Genomic DNA, 21,018 nt, shown 5'->3' on the forward strand with positions numbered 1-21,018 from the left:
CAGCCCCCTCCTCCCACCCAAGGCAGCTGTTCTCAGACCAGGGGTCTTGTCTGAGGTTCACTCCTCCTGCTCATCGACTGTGGGGGTTGCTCTAAGCAAGCAGAGCAGGACAGCTGGAGTCATGGAAGGGGGACAGAGTTACCAGGAGCAAGGGGGACGTGCCTGCCTGCGTGCTAGGCCCAGGCTTCCCACAGGGCACGAGGCTTCTGCCTGTTACAGATGGCCGCCTTCCCTGCACCATGCCCCTGGGGAATCGCCCACCCCCACCCCTGGCAACACTACACCTCTGGATGTATTGGCCCCATAAAGACAAGAGCCTGCAAGCAGGAAGGCTTAATTAAAAATTAACCGATGCCCTTGTTTCAAAGGTTTGGCAAATAAATGTCTGGAATTATTTCTTCAAATACAAATACTGAGATAGTCTCATTATAACCAATAGCTCCCTACAGATAGGCAAATGCCAGAGAACTGTCACCAAGAAGACTGGAAAGGGGAGGATGCGCTTGCCTGGAGCAGGCCTGGGAGCAAAGCCCAGCTCTGCTTGCTGAGCCTCAGTTTCCCCATCATAATCCCCCACCCCCTTGCTGGGAGGCCTAAAAGAGAAGATGGTTTTGGTCCCACACAAGTCCCTGCCTCAGTTGTGGTCCTAGCCATGGCCTGCCCACCCTGGGACTCTGGACAGATCACCTGCCACCCTGGGTGACAATGAGCCTGCCACTAACCCTGGACAGATGGCAGGTGAGGCTGATAGTCTGTGCCCATTGAGGGGGCAGGGAGCAAAATGGGGAACTTTGGTGCCATAGTCATTTGGCTTCTGTGGTTCAGTCTTGTGGCCTCTCCCAGCCCTTCAGGCACACCCAAGGGAGCCTGGGCCAGCAGGATCCAGGAGGCACCTCCCTTGCCTTGATCTTGGGCCTGGGGTGTGGGAGGTGAAGAAAGATGCTGTTTTGTGAAGGGTGGGCCTTGCTGGGGCTGAGACCCCTTTATCTACACCATCCCAGACTCCTCAGTGGCCCAGGCCTCACTTTCCCCATCTATATACTTGGTGCCCCCCACCCCTAGGCACTGTGGCTCAGATCCCATGGGCAGCAATGGCCCATGGGGGTGCCAGCATCTCCCTCCAGGGCAGAAAGTGAAGGCCCTGGGAGCATGGGATGGCAGCATCTCTGCAGCCTCATTATCTTGCAAAATGCAGAGAGCAGCAAGTACATTCAGACGAATGAATGGCCTAATTAGGATTTCACAGAGAGTGAAAATATTTTGAAAAGAAAAAGTTTAACTAAAGGCATATTCAAAATACCAAACTCATCATCTGCTAACATCAACCTGGCAAGATGTGCCATGGGGGTGGGATACTTCTATCTCCCCACCTGATAGTGGGCAGTCTTCCTATGAGTGAGATAAGCTGGGGGTTGGGGGGCTGGGTAAATGCAGGGCCAGGGTAAATGCTACTGTGGGCTTGCAGAGACTGGCCAGGAGAGCCAGCACAGCACCATCTTGCCTGGTGGCCTGGGCGATGTAGGCCTCAGTAGGCTGGCCCTGCCGCACTGACCATACCACCAGCCGTGAATCACCCTGTACGAGGGATGGCACAGCCAGAAGCTGGCGCAGCGCTCATGCCATAACTGCAGCAGACCACCAGCTGTGCCAAGTTCTTCACAAGGCCAATAGGGTGAGCAGAGCCAGGGTATGAACCCAAGTCCCACCACATAGAATGTTCTTCCTTCTGCCCTGCCTGAGAAGAATGGGTTGTTGGAGTGGGAAGGGGCTTGGGGCTCCCCTGAGGATTTGCCCACCTGGATATGACCCATGAGTCTAATCACAAAGGCCCTCAGATGCCTGGCTGAGAGTCACAAAGGAGAGACAGCAGCCGGTCTGCACCAGGCTCTCCAGCCACACCAACAAAGGCCCAGCAAAGGCTCTACAAGGGCGGGAACCTCTTCTCAGTAAACAAGAGTGCTCAGAGGAGGAACAGGCTCTCTTGCAAAGGCTCCGAGCCATGGGGAGACCAGCGTAGGACATGCCACAGATACACACAGGGAGGGCCGACTGTCTCCAAAGAGTGCCAGGCTAAGGTGACTCCCACAGAAGTCACAGGGAGAGGGACCTGACAGAGTGGTTCCAACACACACATGTAGGGTAAACGTGCAGAATAACCATGACTTTTGAGGACAAAAGACTGATTGAGGGGAAGCTCTGGCCTGATCTTAATCTTTAACTAGGCAGTGGGTGTCGGCTAAGGGCTGGGAGCTTACCACAGACACCGTAAACCTGAACACATTACACGATGCTTCCAATTTCCAGTGACAGAAAATGTTAGCCAAGAAATGGTTCAGATACAAGTGAAAAACAAAGTTAAATCCTCACCTTCTGTTTCTATCAAAATAAATTCTAGATGAATGAAATCTTGAGTGTAAAATGTTAAACTACCTCAGGGTAAGATAAGGGTGTATTTACCTCATTAGGTGCTCAGGAAGGACAATGGGATAACTGAAAAGGGAAAACATTCAATGGATTTCACCACAAAATATGAAAGATCTCTGAAGATGAAAAACTGTCCTAAACAAAAATTGAAAGATGGAGAAAGAATGTGCAGTAGGCCAACAGATGAGGGATGAATTCATACTTTAATAATAAAGACTCCTATCAATGGCTGAGATACACATCAAAACGCCAAAAAACCCCAGCATGGGGCAGGTGGTCACAGGAGCATAGCCATGCTCAGCACAGCTGCGTGGAGGCCAATGACAAGGTCACTGAGGGGCAAGGCCAGGCTGGGGGTGGTTTCCCAGAGGTGGTATTGGTGCTGGCATGGCTGCAATGGAGGGCACCCATGTACCCCAGGTATCAGCATCACTCCCTTACCGCCTTCTGGCTCCCCCTTCTCGGGGAGCCCTGCTACTCTCTTCACTACCTGGCAATTCTACAGGTGGTCACTTTCTCTGTAGCTGCTTCCTCAGCCAGGCTGGGGGCTTCCCAGGGGCATGTCTGTGCCTGATGTGGTCACAAAACCCAGTGTCTGATATAGAGCTCAGCACAGGGGTGCTGAATGGCTGAAGGCAAGTATGGGAGATACATGGGTGCTTGCCATCGATTGCTGTCTCAATTTAGTCCCAAGGCCTCCCCATCCCTATCTCCCTTTTGATGTGGGCAGGGCTGCACCCCAGGGCCTACAGAACAAGGAGCCCCTAGCCAGGGCCCAGGTTCTGCTTCCCAGTTTGTGAAACGGTTTCAGCCCAGAGCAGAGATGGCACAAATGCCACTACTATCCCTCCAGTGCCCATGGCAGACATGACTAATCAATTACTATGGCAGACAAGAATAATCAATCACCACATTCAAAAAGAGCAGGACAGAAACAAAAGAGAGGAAAAGGCAGAGAGAAGCACAGAGAAGACAAGAGAAAAACTGGGAGAAGACCAGGAGGAGGTGGCAGGGATACACAGGGACAGAAAACAAGCAAGCAGTGCTAGGAAAGCGGGCAAAAGCAGCAGGCAGGATAAGGGAGACCCTGTGACCAGAGCTATCATTTGGTGTTTGGCTGGTCTTTAGACCTGAGGCCTGGTGGCCTACCAGGAGTTAAGGGGGGCAGGGGCCAGCCCCTTGTCAACCTTGCCCCTAGAAACCATGTCACTCATGCCACAAAGCAATGCCAGGTTCTGAGCCAGGATGCAGCCTGGGCCTCTTCATCCCAATCCAGAGGTCCCCATGTGGCCCAACAGCCCACGGCTGAGATGCCTGGCCTGACCTTGATCTGCCCAGGTGGTACACCACCAAATGGCAGCTTCCCACACCCACGGTCATGTGGAACAAGGAAGAAGGAGCCAGGCCCTGTCCCTCCCTGTTCTATAGCCCTTGACATAGAACACTGAGGTGTCTAGAGGCCTGGGGTCTCCCAAGTTTGTCGCCTCTGCCTTCTCCCCACCACTTGAGTATGTCACTGGCTGGGCCAGGCTGTCCCCGCTGGATACACAGTACCACTGAGAATTCACAGGACTGGGTTGACCAAGCCTCCCATGGAGACATCACCCAGTGGGGCAGGAGCAGATGCCCAGGCTGGGGACTGGGCACCCATACTGGTGGAACAAGAGCGACCAGAGGCATTTTTATGAGGCATCTCTGTAAATACAGCCACCACAGCAAACCCTGAAAGACCAGGGTTCGAACAGGACATACCTTCCCACCATTCAGAAGGACCTGGGGGACACAGGGACCACACAGCCTCCCAACTCTGCCATACTTCCCAAGCACCATACCCTAGTCTTGCTGGAGGAGTGACTACCAGATGAACCCACAAACACAGATAACATCCAAGGACACGGGCCAGCACGTGACGGCCTGTCCCCAGCTGGTAGCTCTAGTCTCCCCTGGGCAGCAGGGACCACCTGAGCTAAGAGCCAAGCCTGTTGGGCTATGCCAATACCAGACATGGCTATAGCAGGCATCCAAGTCAAGGTAAGTGAGGATCAGATCCAGCCAATGTCCTGGTTGGTCCACCCCACTGCAGGCTCACCCCTCAAGCCAAATATCAACCTGGTGGCTGCTGACCACACTCAGGCCATCCATGAGTCCAAGCACTGGGAGGCCCCCATGCCCACCCCTGTCTAGCGTTGGGGCTGTGCCCACCCAAGTGAGGCTGACCAGAAGAATACACCACCCTGGGTCATAGTCCATCCCTCAGTCAACCACACCTGCCAGGCCCACTAGGACACTCTGCTGTCCTATGCAAAGAGGGGGATATCCCCAGGCTAAGCCTTGGTTGCTTACCTATCTGGAGGGGAGATTAGCATGTCCCAACATCCATCCTGATGTCTCCAGATCCTGCAGGAAAACCAGAGGATACCTTGTGAAGCCAACCTGTTGGGCTAAGTCCCTTCTAGATGAAGCCAGACCCCTCGTGGGGGCACTGTCATCCCTGACCCCGAGGTCATCCTGTGGCGCTCCTGATGTGTACCCACACGTTCATGCACATTCTCTTATCCCCACTCACCTGGACTACCGCTACCACAGTCCCTTGTAAATATTTCTAATGCTGTTGACTAGCTCCTTCAACACTGATTGTTCAGCTCTAGAATGATAATAACGTCTTCCCCATTCCAGAAAGCTGGGTGTGTCTTGTTGTGATAAACAGCACAGCAAGGAGAACTTCTGCACCAGGATCTCACTGGCCCTACCGAGTCGAACCCAACACCCGCCTAGTCCTGCTCTCCCCACCTGGACCCCACTCCTGCCCTGTGTAGCAGGCCACCTGCCTCTCCTGATGTTCCTTGGGGCCAGCCCAGAACTCATGTCCCTGTGAGAAAGGCAGCCTAACTTCAAGATCCCAGGACCCAGGGGCCAGAGCTATAGCTAGGAGTACCTCACATGCAGGAGCTGTAGCCCCGTGGGCTTCCTGTCTCAGCCCATGACTCAGGAGACACATTCCCTGTCATTTTATCTAGGCCTGGGGACGATGCCAGAGAGTGTGTTATAAAAATGAAAAAACAGGGTGGAGGGGCACCTGGCTGGCTCAGTTGGTAGAGCATGCAACTCTGAATCTTGGGGTTGCTAAGTTTGAGCCCTACGCTGATTGTAGGGTTTTAAAACAAAACCCAAATCTTTAAAACAAAAACCAAAAACCAAAACCAGGGTGGCACAGAGAGGAGCGGAGGTCTGAGAAAGTCATCCCTGGGGGGTCAGGGGTGATAGAAGCTCTCTCCCCTGGGCTCTACAGTGTTTTCCAGATTGTTCCGAGCCTCTAATTTCCTCTTGTGGACATGGGCTATTTGGGGGCCCTGCGAGTGGGTGTCCCTGCCTCACAGTAGCCCCTTCATCATGAGGAGGGATTCTGAGTCACAGTGGGATCAATGGAGGAACAGGATGCATCGGTTCAGAGGCAGGAAAGAACGGTGGCCTGAGCCAGGGAGCCAGGCATGTTTGCACGTACGCCTGTATCTGTGCACACTCACTCTTGTGTGTGCCTGGAAGGGCAATCTGGGAGGGAGCCTGCCCCCCTGCTGCATCTGCCCTGCCTGCAGCAGAGGAGCTACTGTTCCTACGCTGAGGTCCGAGGCTCAGGGAGCAGCTTTGCTTGGAGTGTGACATTTCTGGGACACTTCTGCTTTTGGTTTAAATGTTTATATAGGTTTTGTCCCACAGAGCACCACATGCCTTCCTTAGTCCTGATAACTGCCGGCCTAGCCTCTTGTTCAGTGCTGGCCTTGTGCAAAGCTTCACGAGGTGCTGCCAAGTGCCTCATCTTACTCTTGCCAAGTGCCCTGGATTGGCCCAACACCCCATTTTACAGATGGGGAAACTCGGTCCAGGATTTGAACTCAGGTCTTCCTACTCCCTGCACCCCCACATCAACTGGGGATATTTGGCTACAAGAAGAACATGTTCCCTCCCGTGGGGCTCTGGCCAGGCTCAGAGCTCCATAAATACAGAGGAGAGCCAGTATTAGACACCAGTGGGGGGTAGGGGAGGGCATTTGCAGGGCTGCTGTTGGGGGGAGGGCACTAAAGGTTTCCTGCAGGAGGGTAGGGGGAATGGGAGGGTCTGGAGGATGTAGAGTGGTGGCAGCTTTGGAAGGCCCCAGGTCCCTGGGGTGCCCCTGTCACAGGACACTACATAGGTGGGGGCAGGGCAGAGCCCTGAGGGAGTGGACATACGTGACATACGAAAATAGAATCAGTGATGGGATTTGTGATGAGAGCGCAGGGGGTACCTGTCTTGAGAATCCTTTCTTAGAGCCCTCTCAGGGCTGACTTGCAGGCTTTGGGGTCACTCATCTGGCCAAGGACACCTGAACAAGGGAGCCTGGGGCTGAGGGGGCCACCAAACCTGCCCCTTATCGGGCTCCATCCTCAAATGGGGAGGGTCCTGAGAAATGGAGCAGTTCCATCTGCCTATAGTAACCTGGGCCTCCTTTTGCCATGGGCCTCCTCACACTGGGTGCCCCAGAAATCTGTCCAGTCTGCCCCCAGTCTTGGGAAGGTCTGCTGCATCTCAGGTGGGGGCAAGAGCCCAGGACACAAGGGGCTGCCAAGCAGCCAGTCCTGCAAAGCCATGGACTTGTCGTGTGTCCGTAGCATGAGGCAGCTCCATGAGCACAAATGGAATCCAGAGGAGAGACAGGGCCCAGGCTGGGTGGGTGGGGCAGGCAACTCAGGGCTGTGGCAGGTGCTGAGGAACCCGCGTGGGGGGTCAGGCAGGTCTGCCTAGGAACCTGCTCTGCACTCAAGCCTCATGCCCTCCTCCACCATGAGAAATCCCAATGTGCTCTTCCAGGCCCCTGGCCACTTTGGATACAATGTGAAAAGGCACCCACTTCTGTTGCACCTTCTTTCACAAATGAACAGAAGAAGTGCAGCCTCATCCTGACTGGCTGGCTCAGAATCCTCACCTGGGTGGTGGCAGGGTCAGCTAAGGAGGCCCTTGGGGCACAGGCCTGAAGAAGGCCTCACTCAGGGCCTTTCGTTGTCCTTGCCCAAGCCCCATTCAGTCCCTGCATCTCCTCTTGCCTGCACCAAAGGTGATGAGGGGCTCTGGTGGTTACTGAGGGGCCTCGCCCCAGGGATCCTTGCTCCTCTCCAGCTTGTACCCTGGACAGGCAGACTGGAGAAAGCAGAGCTCTGGCCCTACCAGGTGCCTCAGGGAGGGGTCCCAGCACAGAGGGAGGCTGGGTGGAGCCAGTCTTGCCTGCCATGGTGGTCCCTGGTGCCCTCTGGTGGCCGTATTCAGCTAGTTGTGGCTTTGCTAGAGGCTGTTGGCTCTTCAGGATCCACTGAAGCAGTGAGAAGGGCCTGTGCCTGACACACAGTAGGGGAAAGGAGGAGGGAAAGATGTGGATGAATGAAATGGGTGTCCATTAGCTCAGGGCCTGACCTGTGAAATAAGCTGAGATGTGCAGCTGTCCCAGTCAGGAAAGCCCAATATGGGATCCCTGACCCCATGTTCCCTCTGTTTATTCCCTGATTCTGGGTCTTCTGCTGAGCAGCCCAAAGCAGCATCGTGGTCTTGATGGAGGCTGATGTCAATAAAACAGATGCCTTCCCCTGACTTGAGCCGCCACTGAGAAGTTCCCAGAACCCCTTTTGACCCCCCTGGCAGTCCTCAGGGCTTGCCTCTAGGACAAGCTTGACCCCCACTCCCTCCCACTGCTGAGGCTAGGCCAGGTCACAGGGCAGATGCTAGGGGCTGGCTAGAGCTCTAGCATGCCTAGTGTCCTTGCTTCCCAGCTGTGTGTAACTCTTGGCTCCTCTGGAAGGTGTAGGATCCTACTGCTCATGCCCCTCAGGCCTGGCCCCTGGGGAGAAGAGAGTGCAGTATATCTACCTTGAATCCTTATGCAGCATAAATAGGGATGGAAGTACAGTCCTGCCTTTACAGAGCCTCAGAGATGCAGAGACCCCTGGAACTGGGAAGAGACCTGAGGGGCCACCTCTGGAGGGGGTGCCATGCAACCCCAATATGGCATGGTGGGGGGGCTAACTTAGCAGGACTGAGGACTGGCCCAGTTTATCTGGGAGGGTCTTGGTCAGCAAGTATTTGCATCTGTAGAAAAGACTATAAAGAAGATCAGGGCAGGGCTGGCTTGGCTGTGACCTTCCTAGGCCAGCACCAGACACCTGAGCATAGTGAGTGCTCTGTGCCCAACCCCGTGCTGGGTGCTAATGGACCATAGACTTGAGGGAGCAGGGGACAGACATGGCACTGTGGGTGGGACAGGGCAAGGCTGGGGGAAAGCATGCATTCTTTTTTTTTTTTTTTAACATTTATTCATTATTGGGAGACAGAGAGAGACAGAGCACGGGCATGGGAGGGGCAGAGAGAGGGGGAGACACAGAATCTGAAGCATGCTCCAGGCTCTGAGCTGTCAGCAGAGAGCCCGACGCGGGGCTCGAACCCATGAGCAATGAGACCATGACCTGAGCCAAAGTCTGACGCCTAGCTGACTGAGCCACCCAGGTGCCCCAGAAAGCATGCATTCTTGATTCACAGCCCCACTTGCTAGGGCAAGACTCAAGGACTGGATCACCTGCTCAGGAACTACTGGCCATGGGCCCAGTATACTGCCTAGAGGCTCTGACTGTCTCCTGTGTCCAGAACTGTCCCAAGTCCAGAGATACAGTGAGCACAGGACAGGCAGGACTTGCTCTGGACCAGCAGACCTCTGGTGGTGGCCCACATCTCTAGTGGTCGGGGCAGAGGGAGGGGATGGAGGCTGTCAGTCTACCTTTGCTGCATGTCTTCATGGGAGGAGATTGCCCTCTAAGCCTTAGTTAGTTGCCCAAGCCCCTGGGCTTATAAATCCTGACTTGGTGTGTGCCCTGCACAGTGATGCAGGTGACAACAGGAAGGGGTGTGAGAGACGGGTGATCACCTGAGGTTACATGAAGAGCCTAGCCCAAAGGATGAAACCCTGTTGGGGTGATACTTTTCCATGTTTCTAAACATGATTGGGTCTAAAGGGAAAACAAAGTCCCTGAGCAATGTTTTCAGTGATAACGCTACACATAGGTTAGAAACGGTGACACGTTGTAAGTACCCAACGTTTAATTAAAGATTAAAATGGTAAGGCTCGGGATATCAGGCTGCCTTCCCTGGGGGAACACCTCGGCAAACCTAGGCTGAGTACCACCCCAAGTGGGGAGGACGCACCTCTGCCACGGGCCCGGTATCCCACAGAGGGGACTCAGGGGTGTCAGGAACGGGGGATCCCCGGTCGGGGCGGCCCCGGTTCAGGGCACCAGGCAGGAACCCCGGGTGGCATCCCCTCCCTCGTCCTCTAGGCGGCGGGAGCACCAGGAGCGGGGACATCCCCTTGGCCCCGCCGTGCCCTCGCGCGTTCCGGTGGCGCGCCGCCCCGGGAAAGTTCCTCCGGCCCCGCCGTCCCTCTGACCGCTGGAAAGTTTCCGTGGCTAGGGGACCCCAGCCGCAAGGCACCCGGCGTCGCGCAGGGTAGTAAAGGCTGCGGGTTCCGGCCGAGTCTCCACGGGGACGCGCGGTGCGGGATGCCCTGGCCCAGTCGGCAGGGCCCCGAGACCGCGCACAAAGGGACCCGCCCCGGTAGTTCAGGGTCTCGCGCACCGCAGCGCCGGCAAGGTGCAGGTGGGGCGGGGCCCGGCTTCTACCCCGGCAGCTACACCCGGCCAGACGTCGATTCCCGGTTCAGGACCCCATCTCGACCCAGCCCCTGATACACCGCAGTTGCGAACCCGTCCCGGACCTCTGGCCTCGTCCCAATCCGGGCCCCGACCTCCGGACCCCGCCCCCCCCCCCCCCCCGGCCCGAGCCTACCTGGAGCGCGGCGTGGGCGGCCCCGCAGCGTGGCCCCCGCCCCCAGACGGGCGTCCCCAGGTCTCTCGGCGCACGGGGCGCGGCGTCCCCAGGGCGAGGCGCGGTTAGCGGTCCGCGGGGGCTCAACTTGGACGGGTGCAGGGGCGGACCCCTCCTGGGCCCAGCGTGCAGCCCCAGGGCCAGCCCTTCCCACCCCTCGCGCGGCCCGTGCGCAAAGCGGGTCTGGCCAGCGACGCGACCCTCCGCCCCGCCCCCTCCGAACGCGAATTTTCCGATTGGTCGGGAGACCCAGCGCGGCCCGGCAACCGGCGTCAATTGGACGGGCGCTGGGAGACGCCGGCTTGCCATTGGGTTCCCGGGGTGTCCGTCCCGGCCACGACCGGCCCCTTCGTGGAGGGGCCGAGGCCCGGGCACCTGCCGGGACCGCTGCGGCGGCCGCCGGATCCTCGTGGCCGCCCACTCTCGGCCGCCTTCCAGGATGTCCCCGTGCCGTCCGCCCCGAGCGGGGATTGGCAGACCCCGTGCTCCTTTCTCGGTTTCCAGTCTCGCCGGAACCGTCCCTAGTTCGCTAGGGTCCTTTCTCCGGCCCCTGCTGTTCGCCGGGAGCAGCGCGCCGCGCCCTCCTCTCAATATCTGATGGTATTCTTTACGCAAGCCGCGCGCGAGAGAGTTCCACTGACTTCCCATTTTACAGATGGGAAATTGAAGCTCAGAAAGGTTCTCACTTGCTTTAGGTCACCTGGCTCAAATCTAGTCCGTCACACTCTAGGGCCTATGGGTTCTCAAAGCAGAGATACGGGTCTGAACTTGGCTCAGCGAGGCAGGATGGAAGCCGTGTTTCTGAGGCAGAAAGGGCCTTTCGGTGAACCAGAGGTTTTCCTCCACCAGGTCTGAATCCACGGACACTTTGACTCAGCCCACCCTGCAGGACTGCCACAGGAGTGCCCTCCCTAACCTCCTCCATCAATCACAGCTCAGGGCCTGGGGGTGGGGAGGAGTTATACCCCCCCCCACCCACACAAACACTTCCTGGTGTCCCATTTTCTCCACCCTACTTGGGGTCTTGGAGGAACACTGTGGGGTACAGCCACCTGAGTAGAGTTTAGCACAAGGTGCATTTTTTTCTGCCAGATAGAGAGCAGCCACCTGTTCCCTGCAGTGACACGAGGCACACATATAACAACAAATGGGACCATAATCCTTGGCCAGCTCCTCTTTATGGTGTGAGGAGGAACCAATGGGGTTGCTGCCCATTGGGATTATTTCAGGGAGTTCATGATATGATGGCCCCTTGGCCAGTGACTCTGGTGCATGCTTAGTTCTAAGCCTTTCCAGCCCTGGTCACACCTGGAAATCACCAGATTTTCAGCCCACCATATTCCCCACGTCCACCCAGGGAAGTGGACACCCAGGGAGTCACAGGCCCATGACAGTGCTAATGGGGAGACCAGACATGTATGTCTTATCCACCCACATCAGGAAGCCAGAGTGTTCACCCAATAGTTGCTTGATCAGAAGAAAGAAAGTGAAGTGATGTAGGGCCAGAACTCACCACTGGTACCAACATTGGGTCCCTCCTGTGGTACCTGGCACACACAGTAAATCCACCTTAACAGCCTTTTAGAGCCCGGCAGCCACAACCAATCAATTAAAGTTGACGCTTGAGGTGAGAGACATTTGACACTCTGGCATACTGATGTTACTTGTGGCTCTGAGCAGGTAGAATGAAGTGTCCTTCTCTGGAACACAGGGGGCCCTAAGAGCAAGGTAGCTCTTATCTTATGGAGCTGCACCACTGATGACATTCTGACCCAGCTGCTTTGTGGGCTTGGGGGTTCTCTTCCTTCCATTAGGAGTGGATTTCATTAGTCCAGCTGTCCTACAAATCTCCCCAGGGGCATTGGACCCTGGTCCTCCTGGAGCTCTATTCTCATAGTGAGCTTGTAGTCCAGCACCATCCCTTTCCCACACACTTGCTGATGGTGGCAGGAGGGGCTGGACAGGCCTTTGAGAGAGCAAAGGGGAGAATTGTGCTCCAAAACTGGCCTAAGTGAGGACTGCCTCCCTGCCTCCCACTCCAGGCAGGATTCTGTACCCCAAGCTGGATTACCAGCCATATACAGGGGAGCAGAGTAGACAGTGTCAGTGCTAAGAGGACTCAAGGCTACTCTCTGGCAGTGGGCCCACCATGACCCAGGCTGCAAGTAGGGGTAACAGTCCAAAAGCAGGATAGATAGCCCCAAGTGCTTGACCACTGCCACAGGGACCAGTAACCCAGTCTCCTCCCTCTCTCCCAACCCCTCCACCCAGCTGGTGGGCATCTGCGTAGGGACATCCCTGGGACATGTGAGGAAAGCTATAGAGGGAAAAAGGTTTCAGCTGGAGGTCAGGAAGAACTTCTCAACAGTGACAAATGTTCAGAGACTGAAAGGGTGACCAAACAAGGTAGTGAGCTCCCCATCTAAGGATGTGTGTCACCTGAGGTGGGGTGGCAGTGAACTCTTTCCAGTCCTGAGACCCCAGGGTTCAGCTTCCAACCCCAACCCATCCTATCTGGTCTTATCTGCTCCCTGGCACCAAATGTTGTCCAGACTGGAGTCAGGGGTGACAAAGAATATCACAGTGCCTGCCATAGCTCCATCTAGATGGGGAGAGTATAGCTGGAGGTGGGGCTGGCCCAGACCCATATGCTTCCGTGGCAGACCAGGATTTGAACCTCTGTACAACCCATGCATGACCACATCCCCTTTTACTGGCAATGGGAAGGCACCATTCTGTGTCCCACTCCTCTGAGGTATGTGGTCCAGTGTTTAGGAAAGACCGGTCTGCAGCTGCTGCCCTGTCTCCCCGGGCATGGTCACACGTGCCTAAGCCCCAAGTCTTGCTTGTCTAACACTACCATCTCTTGGGTGGGCTGCGAGGTCTGGCTGCCTTGAGGGAAATCACTGGCACCAGCCCAGAAGGAGGACCATGCATCACGCTGGGTTTGCTGCCTGCTGGCCATGAGTCTTTGGACGTCTGGAGTCCTCAGTAAAGGGCTGTAAAGGGCTTCTGTTTGGTTCCAGGAGGAACACAGAAAAGATGGCCAGAGAGTTGGGCTGGAATGGGCCTTTCGGTGTGTCAGACAGGTTTGGGTTCAATTCTTGCTTTTGCTGATCACCAGCCAGGCCCTTTCCTTCTCTAAACCCCAGTTTTCCACAGGGCATCAGTGCTCTGAGTCAGGATCAGTACAGTAGGTCTTCACACAGGACTGGGAAGCTAATCCAGCCAATGACACTTGCCATCTTTTTTTTTTTTTTTTTTTTTTTTTTTTTTTTTTTTTTTTTTTTTTTACCTTAAGTGAGGTAACTGCACCGATCTTCAGTGTTTGCATCTGTAAAAAAGGGGGAAGGACAGCTGTGGATTGAGACCCTGGTGTAGCACATTGTTATTATCCTTTTTTTAAAAAAAGATTTTACTTTGTTTATTTTTCTAAAGTTTGCTTATTTTGAGAGAAACAGAGACAGCATGAGTGGGGCAGGGGCAGAGAGAGAGTGAGAATCCCAAGCAGGCTCAGCCCTGTCAGTGCAGAGCCCTAGGCTGAGCTCGAACTCATGAAACTGTGAGGTCATGACCTGAGCCGAAATCAAGAGTCTGACACTCAACTGACTGAGCCACCCAGGTGCCCAAAAGATTTTATTTAGTAATCTCTACACCCATCATGGGGCTCAAAGGTACAATCTCAAAGGTACAAAGGTCAAGTGTTGCATGCTCCACTGACTGAGCCAGCCAGGTGTCCATTATTATCCTTAATGTAACTGTCATCCTTGTTGTAGTTTGCTGAGCGCCCACTTTGGAGTAGGCCCTGGTCCCTGGGCCTCTCACTCTCCACTCCCCCTGCCCCGCACTCAGGCTCCAGACACAGCCCAGAGGTCAAAGAAGGCAGAGAGTCCAGTGAATGCCTCTGTCCTGTTGGGAGGGCCCCCAGTCAGTGCCCCTTCCCACCTCTTGCTCACTTGCTCACGCATTACAGCTCAGGATGGGCCAACTCTTCATCCTGGGGCCTGGACCTGTAGATCGGCCTCCGGGTGGGCTCAGAGACCACAGTGGCTTGGGTGGGTCTGGAGAGCCTGGTCCAGGGTTTGTCCTGAGTGTGGAAGGGATTGCAGTAGGGAGGGAGGCCAAAGGCCAGAGTGGCAGAGGCTGGACAAAACTGAGGGCCATAAAGAAAAGGGAGGGGTGGCCAGGTCCAGAGCCACGAACCCGCCTGAGGGGTGGGTCCGGAAGTGGGCATCCTCCTATAGCTTCCAGCGAAGGCCGCCAGGTAGGTAGGTGACCTACGGCCCCTGGAGCTCAGGCCGCGTCCCTAATGGGCTCCCGAAGGCATGCTCTCGGGCCGCTGCAAGTGGCGCGACCTCCTGAGGGCGTCCTCCAAGCTGGGGCGCCCGGAAGGCTGGGAAAGCCGCGGAGGCCCGGAGGCCACCACACGCCCACGCAGCCCGGAGGCTTGGCGCAGCCCTGGGGGCGGGGCGCCGGGAGGGCTGCAGACCCCGAACGACAGCGCGCGCAGCCAACGGTGGTCCGGGTCGCGGTATGTCGCCCCGCCCCTAACGGCGCAGCCCAATGGCGGGCTCTCAGAGGGCGGGGGGGCGGGGCCTGGGCAGCGGCGGCGGCGGCGCGCGGGCGCGGCACCCGGAAGTCTGTGGCGGCGGAGGCGGTGAGTGCGTGGCTGGCGGCCCGGGCCTGCGGACTCCGCTCCCTGCAGGGCCGGCCCGGGATCGGGGGCGCGGGGCTCCGGGGGCGCCGGTAGGGAGGAGAGGGGCAGGGCCTCACCTCCCCGCCCTGCCTGTTTCCCCTTCCCGAGGCGTGGAATGGAAATCCAACGCCGGGTCCTGAGAGACTAAACCGAGCCGGAGGAAGCGCCCCATGCGTTACTGGAAGGCGTTTCTAGTGATCCCCGCCAGAATGGGAAGCCGGGTCCACTGGCAAGGCAGGGCCGGTCTCGCTGCAGGGAAGCAGAGACTGGCTGGGCTGGGAGCTGCGTGGTCGCTGCAGGGTGGGTGGGCTACGCCCTCAGACAGCTCTGAAGCCCTGAGTCACGGTGCCACCTCCATGTGGCCTGCTGCGGGGCAGCCAGGTGACAGCTGATGTATGTCTGAGTAGGCAGCAAGTGTTGGGTCATCCCTGCGCTTGGACACGCCTTTTCTGGGGTGGAGGAGTTGGTCAGACCATCTCCCAGGGCTTCGGGGGTGGGGGCTGGGCAGGGCTGCACCCAGGGCAGGGGCTAGCCCTGGTGCTGGGCTTTCAGACCCCCTTCCCTGACTGCAGCGTGTCAGGTGCTTCATGGCCTACCCCTGGGCCACAGCTTTAGACAGAGTCTTCTGCCCTTGGACCAATCCCTGAGCCTCAGCCCTTTTCCTCCAGCAGGAAGATCACATGCTGGGCTCAGGCCTGGCCTGGCGTCCTGCTCCTGACCTGCTGACTGCTGTTTTGCTGCTGCTGTTTAGGCTCAGAGCTTTCTTCCGTGAGGCAGATGTGATGTGATGACAGCTATAAGGGGTGCCTACAGCTGGTAGCACTTTGGAATGCTTTCTCAAACTTGCTTGTTAATCCTCTGGGCAACTTTTTTGGGCAAATCTTCATTGATTGGATGCTGTCCACAGCGAAGAAAACTCAGGCTGAGGGGCAGATGGTGTTTCCAAGGTCACACAGAGCCAGGGCCAGGTTCCAGTGCCTCTGTTCCACCTGGGCCACTGTCTCAGGATCCTGCCTGCTTTGGGTGACCTGTCTGGTGGTCTGGAGTCAGGAGGACACAGTAGAGCGTCTGTCCCCTCCTCTCCAGGATCATAGTGCTCCCGTGTGGTGGGTGGGCTACCCTGGTGCCCCCCCCCCCCATCTGGCCTTTGATCATTAGCCCCGTTCCTGTGGCTTCATGATACTGGCGTGTCCACAGACTGCAGGCCACTCTGACTGGGTTGCTGCCACTGCCTGCTTGGATATGTGGTGACAACAGCCTTCCCTGAATGAAGGAAACTGGCCATCATCTCTGCCCTGGCTGCCCAGTCCCTGAGCTGTTGTTACTGCTCTATGCTTCTTTTGTGACCTCATTTTGTGGGCTTTTAGTTATGTTTCACTGTGGATGTAATTGTGCAATGTCTTGGGGTCTCGTTCTTGTGTCTGGCTTCTGCACCAGAGGGCGAGCTCTCTGAAGGCATCCTTGGTGCCTGCCCATGGAGGCTATTTCTCAGCCTGCTAATTCTGAGGATTTCTGTGGAGAAGTGAGGGGCCTCCAGAGTATGTCTGGAGTTAAATGGCCTATGGCAGAGAGGCTGGAAGGGCTTTTAGAAGTGGTGCCACACTTGTCATTGACACACCAGATGTGTGAGAACTGAGTCCATCCTTTGGTGACATGTCTGTTCGTGAGGGCAGCACCATGGAATCTGTTGGTCCAGACCATGGGGGTTGGGTGATGGGTTCCATGAAAACAAGGTTGCCTCAGGACACTGAGCTGCCTTTCCAGGTTATCAGTGCAGCCTTTTTTTTTTTTTTTTAAATCTCTCTCAACTTTTCTTTTTTAGATTTGCAAAAATGATATATATACACCTAAAAGTAAAAAAAGCCGTCCACCATCTCTTGGTGGCTACTGACACTCAGGGTACATGTGTGAAAGATTTCAGGACCACACTAATTTTAAGTGCTTGCTTTCACCCTCTTTGGATCTTTTGAGGGGTTAGTGGGAATACTCCTTTGTCCTTTATTAAGCATGGGAGCAGTGGGGCCACTGTGAGGCTGGGCTGGCCCCTGGCTTGTGGGGAAGCCAGGAAGGGTTAAGGTACAGGGGCTGTCCTGTGTCCAGGGCTTTCTGTAATATTCATTGTTCCCCTCATGTGTGTCACTCCTTTGAAATGCAGGGACAGTGACACTTGGTGTGGGGTTGAATTAGTGCTCCCTAAGCATCGTGGAGATCTTAGGAGAGAGTATCCCTGTGGAAAATTTGTCATGGTGAAATGCCACTCAACCAGAACGACAAAGCATAGATTGTAGAGTCTCAGTTGCTGAGCTGAGCTGGGCTGGCATGCTGGTGGGGGGGGGGGAGGGGGGGCATGTTGCAGTGGGCCGCTGCTCAGAATATTTACAGACGTCAGGGCTTTCTCAGCCAAGGCCCCCAGAACAGCAACACTGTGTTCCCATGTGTGTTTACCTCCTCTGCTGGCAGCTGCTGGGAAGACATTACGCATCATGCGAAAAGAGCAGTGGATGCTTTCCAGCTCTGGCCCTGGGGGCTGCCACAGTGATAGCCTGGGCCGCATGGGGCGAGGATGAGGTGTCTGGCTCCTCAGCCCTGCCGTGTGAAGCCGGAGGGCCCCTGTCCTCTGCATGCTCTAAAGAAAAACAGTCAGGCTGTCTAGCCTTAAAAATTATCCCAAAACGTGTAAAGTGCTTGGCAGAGTGAAATGGGGCTGCAGATTCTTGGGTCCAGGTAACCTCTGTGCAAAGCCTTAACGTGTGCAGCCAGCCTGGTAGGAGACTGATGTGATGTGAATCGGAAGCCTCAGTTTTCCGAGTGTCTAGGCCCCCTCGGCTCTGTTGAGGCCAGAATACCTTCCCATTCATTCATGTGCATTCCTGTCATCCTTTGCTGCATTCTGGCCTAGCATGTCGTCCAGAGGCCTGTTGGCCTTTTTTTTTTTTTTTTTTTTTTTTTTTAACGTTTATTTATTTTTGAGACAGAGAGAGACAGAGCATGAATGGGGGAGGGTCAGAGAGAGGGAGACACAGAATCCGAAACAGGCTCCAGGCTCCGAGCTGTCAGCTCAGAGCCCGACGCGGGGCTTGAACTCACGGACCCCGAGATCATGACCTGAGCCGAAGTCGGCCGCCCAACCGACTGAGCCACCCAGGCGCCCCCTGTTGGCCTTTTTAATTGACAAAGGAAAGTGATCCCACGGAGGGCTTAGGCTCCCCTCCTCTGGCACCCCGGTTGTCAGGTGTGGCTTTGCTCTCTGCTCAGGTGGGTTGTGTGTCATGCGGAACTCACGGCAGCTCAGCTGCAATGGGTCCTGCTTTGAAGGGTTTGAGCCAGGGCCGGGTCCACTCTTGCCCAGTCTCTCATAAACAAACAGCCTCTTCTTCAGCCTTTCCGGAATTCCTCCCCACGCCAGCCTGCCTGTAAGAGTGCATATGCTTTAAATGAGCACCTCCATGGGTTGTACAGTGGGCCCAGCCATACCATTAGCATCCATGTCAAGAAGCTATGCCAGTACCCCAATGTCCCCTGTGTCCCCTCTTGTCCCCCAGACCAGGTGGCCCTGCCCTGACTTCTGTCCTAATGGATGAGTCTTGCTTATTTCTGGTTTCTGTACAAGTGCTGAGAAGTGTGCTGTCTGCCATGGGGCTCGCTTGTGTCACTTCCTGGACACTGGCACATGCACAGTGCCAGGTGTGGTAAGCAGGGGTGGGGCATGGCCCAGCACAATTTGTTAGAGTTTTAGAAAATTCAGTGACTAGCCAAGAGGGAGACTTGTCCTCCAGACAGATACCAGAGCATGTGCCAAAGCTGAGAGGCCTCATGAATGACAGGGCCCCGCAGAGACCTGGGACTGGGTGTCTGGGTATGGCTGAGGTAGGAAGCCCAGCATGGACCGGATGGACGCCCAGTAGCTGGGAGGCAAGGGGGTCCGTACCGCACAGCACCCACCAGAGCAGACCACAGGCTGACCTGAGAACTAAGCCAAAATACAACCATACAAGGAAGCCCAGGGAAACGGGCTCTAACTTGGGGACAGGGAGGGTTGCTGCTCTGTAGTAGGAGTGGGAAAACTTGTGGTAAAGTAACACGCTGTTTCCGATAGGCAGTGCCACAGGCAAGGCTATGAGGCAGGGCAGTACGGGGAGAAAATACTTGCAGCTCCTGGAGCAGACAGGTTGTGAGCCTGCCCACACCACGTGTACCTCACTACAGATTGTGCAATAAAAGCCCAGGATCCTGTACCCAAATTGGTGATTTGTGGACAAAGGCGTGCAGGTGGCTGTAAAATGCACAACCCCTGGGATTTGCCAGTGAAACCATGGTGAGGGTGTTTCCTGCCACCCTGAGGAGGGCTGCCATGGCAGGTTGTGGTGCTGGTCAGGACACTCCCCTTGCACAGCAGATGGTACCTGTGCCGGATATTTGGAGGGAGTTGGGCTCACCTAAGAGCATCATCCTCTCACTGGCCATTCTGCCTCCTGGGTCTCTGTACCCTCTTCAACCCATTTGCAGAGCATGTGCACACGGCTCCCCTGTGGCATTCTGCAGGGGGTAGAAACTTGATGGGACCGAAACACCGGGCAGAGCCAAGAGGTAGAGTGAAGGCACATGTCCCCTGGGAAAGCTGTGCAGCAGCTAACAGGCTGGGGGTCATTGCCCCTCAGTGAGGACAGGTCTGCACGGCCAGTCAGCAGGAAGACAGGACGTCAGGGTAACCCCACAATGACACCCATACTTTGCTGAGAAAGATCTGGAAGCATATAGCTGACCAGATATGGGCCTCTTATAGAATGTGTATGCTTGGAAACTTGCCAGATGAGAGTGTGCTCCTGGGTAACCTGGCTGTGGGAACCACAATCATAGACTCCGCTGGTCCATGGGAGCTGCTGGTTGTGGCTGCAGGGGGCATGGAGCCTTGGGCTGGGGATGGATGAGAGGGCAGCAGATGTAGGAGGACAGGTGGGACAGGAGGAAGGGAAGGGAGCAAGCCTTGGTGCAAACGCTGGAGGAGAGGATGCTGGTCGGTGTGGGGTGAGTGGCTGGCACAGTGTGTGATGCCCATTAGCCCCCAGGCAGTGTGGGGCTGGCGGCTGTGTGGCATCAGGAATACATAAGAGGGAGATGGGCGACCCAGCAGTACTGAGGTCTGTCCCATCCCCGTGCCAGGTCCTTCCCCGTCTGGGCTGGCAGTGACAGTGAGGTCCTATCAGTGTGGCCCTAGGCCCCTCTTGCCTACTCTCCCAGTGAGCCTCCATGAGGTTGCTGACCTGCCCTCCCTGGCCAGGGAAATAGATCTTCACCATTGGTCAGTCCAGGTGCCAGACCTTGTCCCCACATAGCCCTCACCTGAGCCATTGCAGCCATCACTACATCTCTTGGCATGTGGCCCTGGCCCATCTTTGGCCAGGCTATCTGCCTGCCTGCTTGAGTTGTTTTCTTGTCATGCTCTTGTTAGATGCCACGTGGAGTGAGGTTTGGGGCTTGACTCAGCTGAGGAGCCTGGTTCTTCTGAAAGAGGGAGTTTACCTGGCTGAACTTGGCCATTAGGATAGTGCTGTTGGTTTCCCTGGGAGGCAGGGGAGGAAGAAGGAGGCCTCAGCTGGAGAAGGCAGGTTTCAGAGGCAGCAGGTGAGCAGGCAGAATGGAGCATGCAGAGAACTCTCGAAACCCTTATCAGCAGATGGGCTGGGAGTGCCTGGAAAGCTTCCGTGCTTTGCAGGCAGCACCGTGTGCTAAGAATAACTGGTGCTGAACTCATGACCCATTCTTCCGGTTTTGCAGAATTCTCAAGTGGTTAGGGCAGAGGAAAGCAGGAGTTATGACCTGGGAAGACTTCCTCTAGGTTTTTCAGAGAGAAAGGGGAAGCCCTTGGCTTTGGTTTGAAGTAAACTTCTTGCTTTTGCCTCACACCTCGTAGGTCCTTCAGGCTGGGGCTCAGGTGTGCTGAGGGGCTCCAGGGGTGTGCAGAGAGCGCAGGCCTGTGCTGCACAGGTGCTTACCTTGGATCC

General features: G+C 56.0%; 2 protein-coding genes across 5 annotated transcripts in view; one reads left to right on the top strand and one right to left on the bottom strand.

Annotated features, from left to right (window-relative positions):
- Positions 1-10,469, bottom strand: part of ARVCF (ARVCF delta catenin family member) — a 49,402-nt gene extending 38,933 nt beyond the window's left edge. For all 4 annotated transcript variants that reach the window (XM_030292476.1, XM_030292473.1, XM_030292475.1 and 1 more), the window contains exons 1-2: positions 10,282-10,469; positions 4,768-4,821 (exon numbers count right to left, since the gene is read on the bottom strand). The gene's annotated coding sequence lies outside the window, so the exon portion shown is untranslated. The remainder of the gene's footprint in view (positions 1-4,767; positions 4,822-10,281) is intronic.
- Positions 10,470-14,936: 4,467 nt separating this feature from the next.
- The window catches only part of TANGO2 (transport and golgi organization 2 homolog), a 36,312-nt gene continuing 30,230 nt past the window's right edge, over positions 14,937-21,018 (top strand). Inside the window, exon 1 of the mRNA XM_030336379.1 lies at positions 14,937-14,977. The gene's annotated coding sequence lies outside the window, so the exon portion shown is untranslated. The remainder of the gene's footprint in view (positions 14,978-21,018) is intronic.

This window comes from Lynx canadensis, chromosome D3 (assembly GCF_007474595.2).
Source record: "Lynx canadensis isolate LIC74 chromosome D3, mLynCan4.pri.v2, whole genome shotgun sequence".
Lineage (NCBI taxonomy): Eukaryota > Metazoa > Chordata > Mammalia > Carnivora > Felidae > Lynx > Lynx canadensis.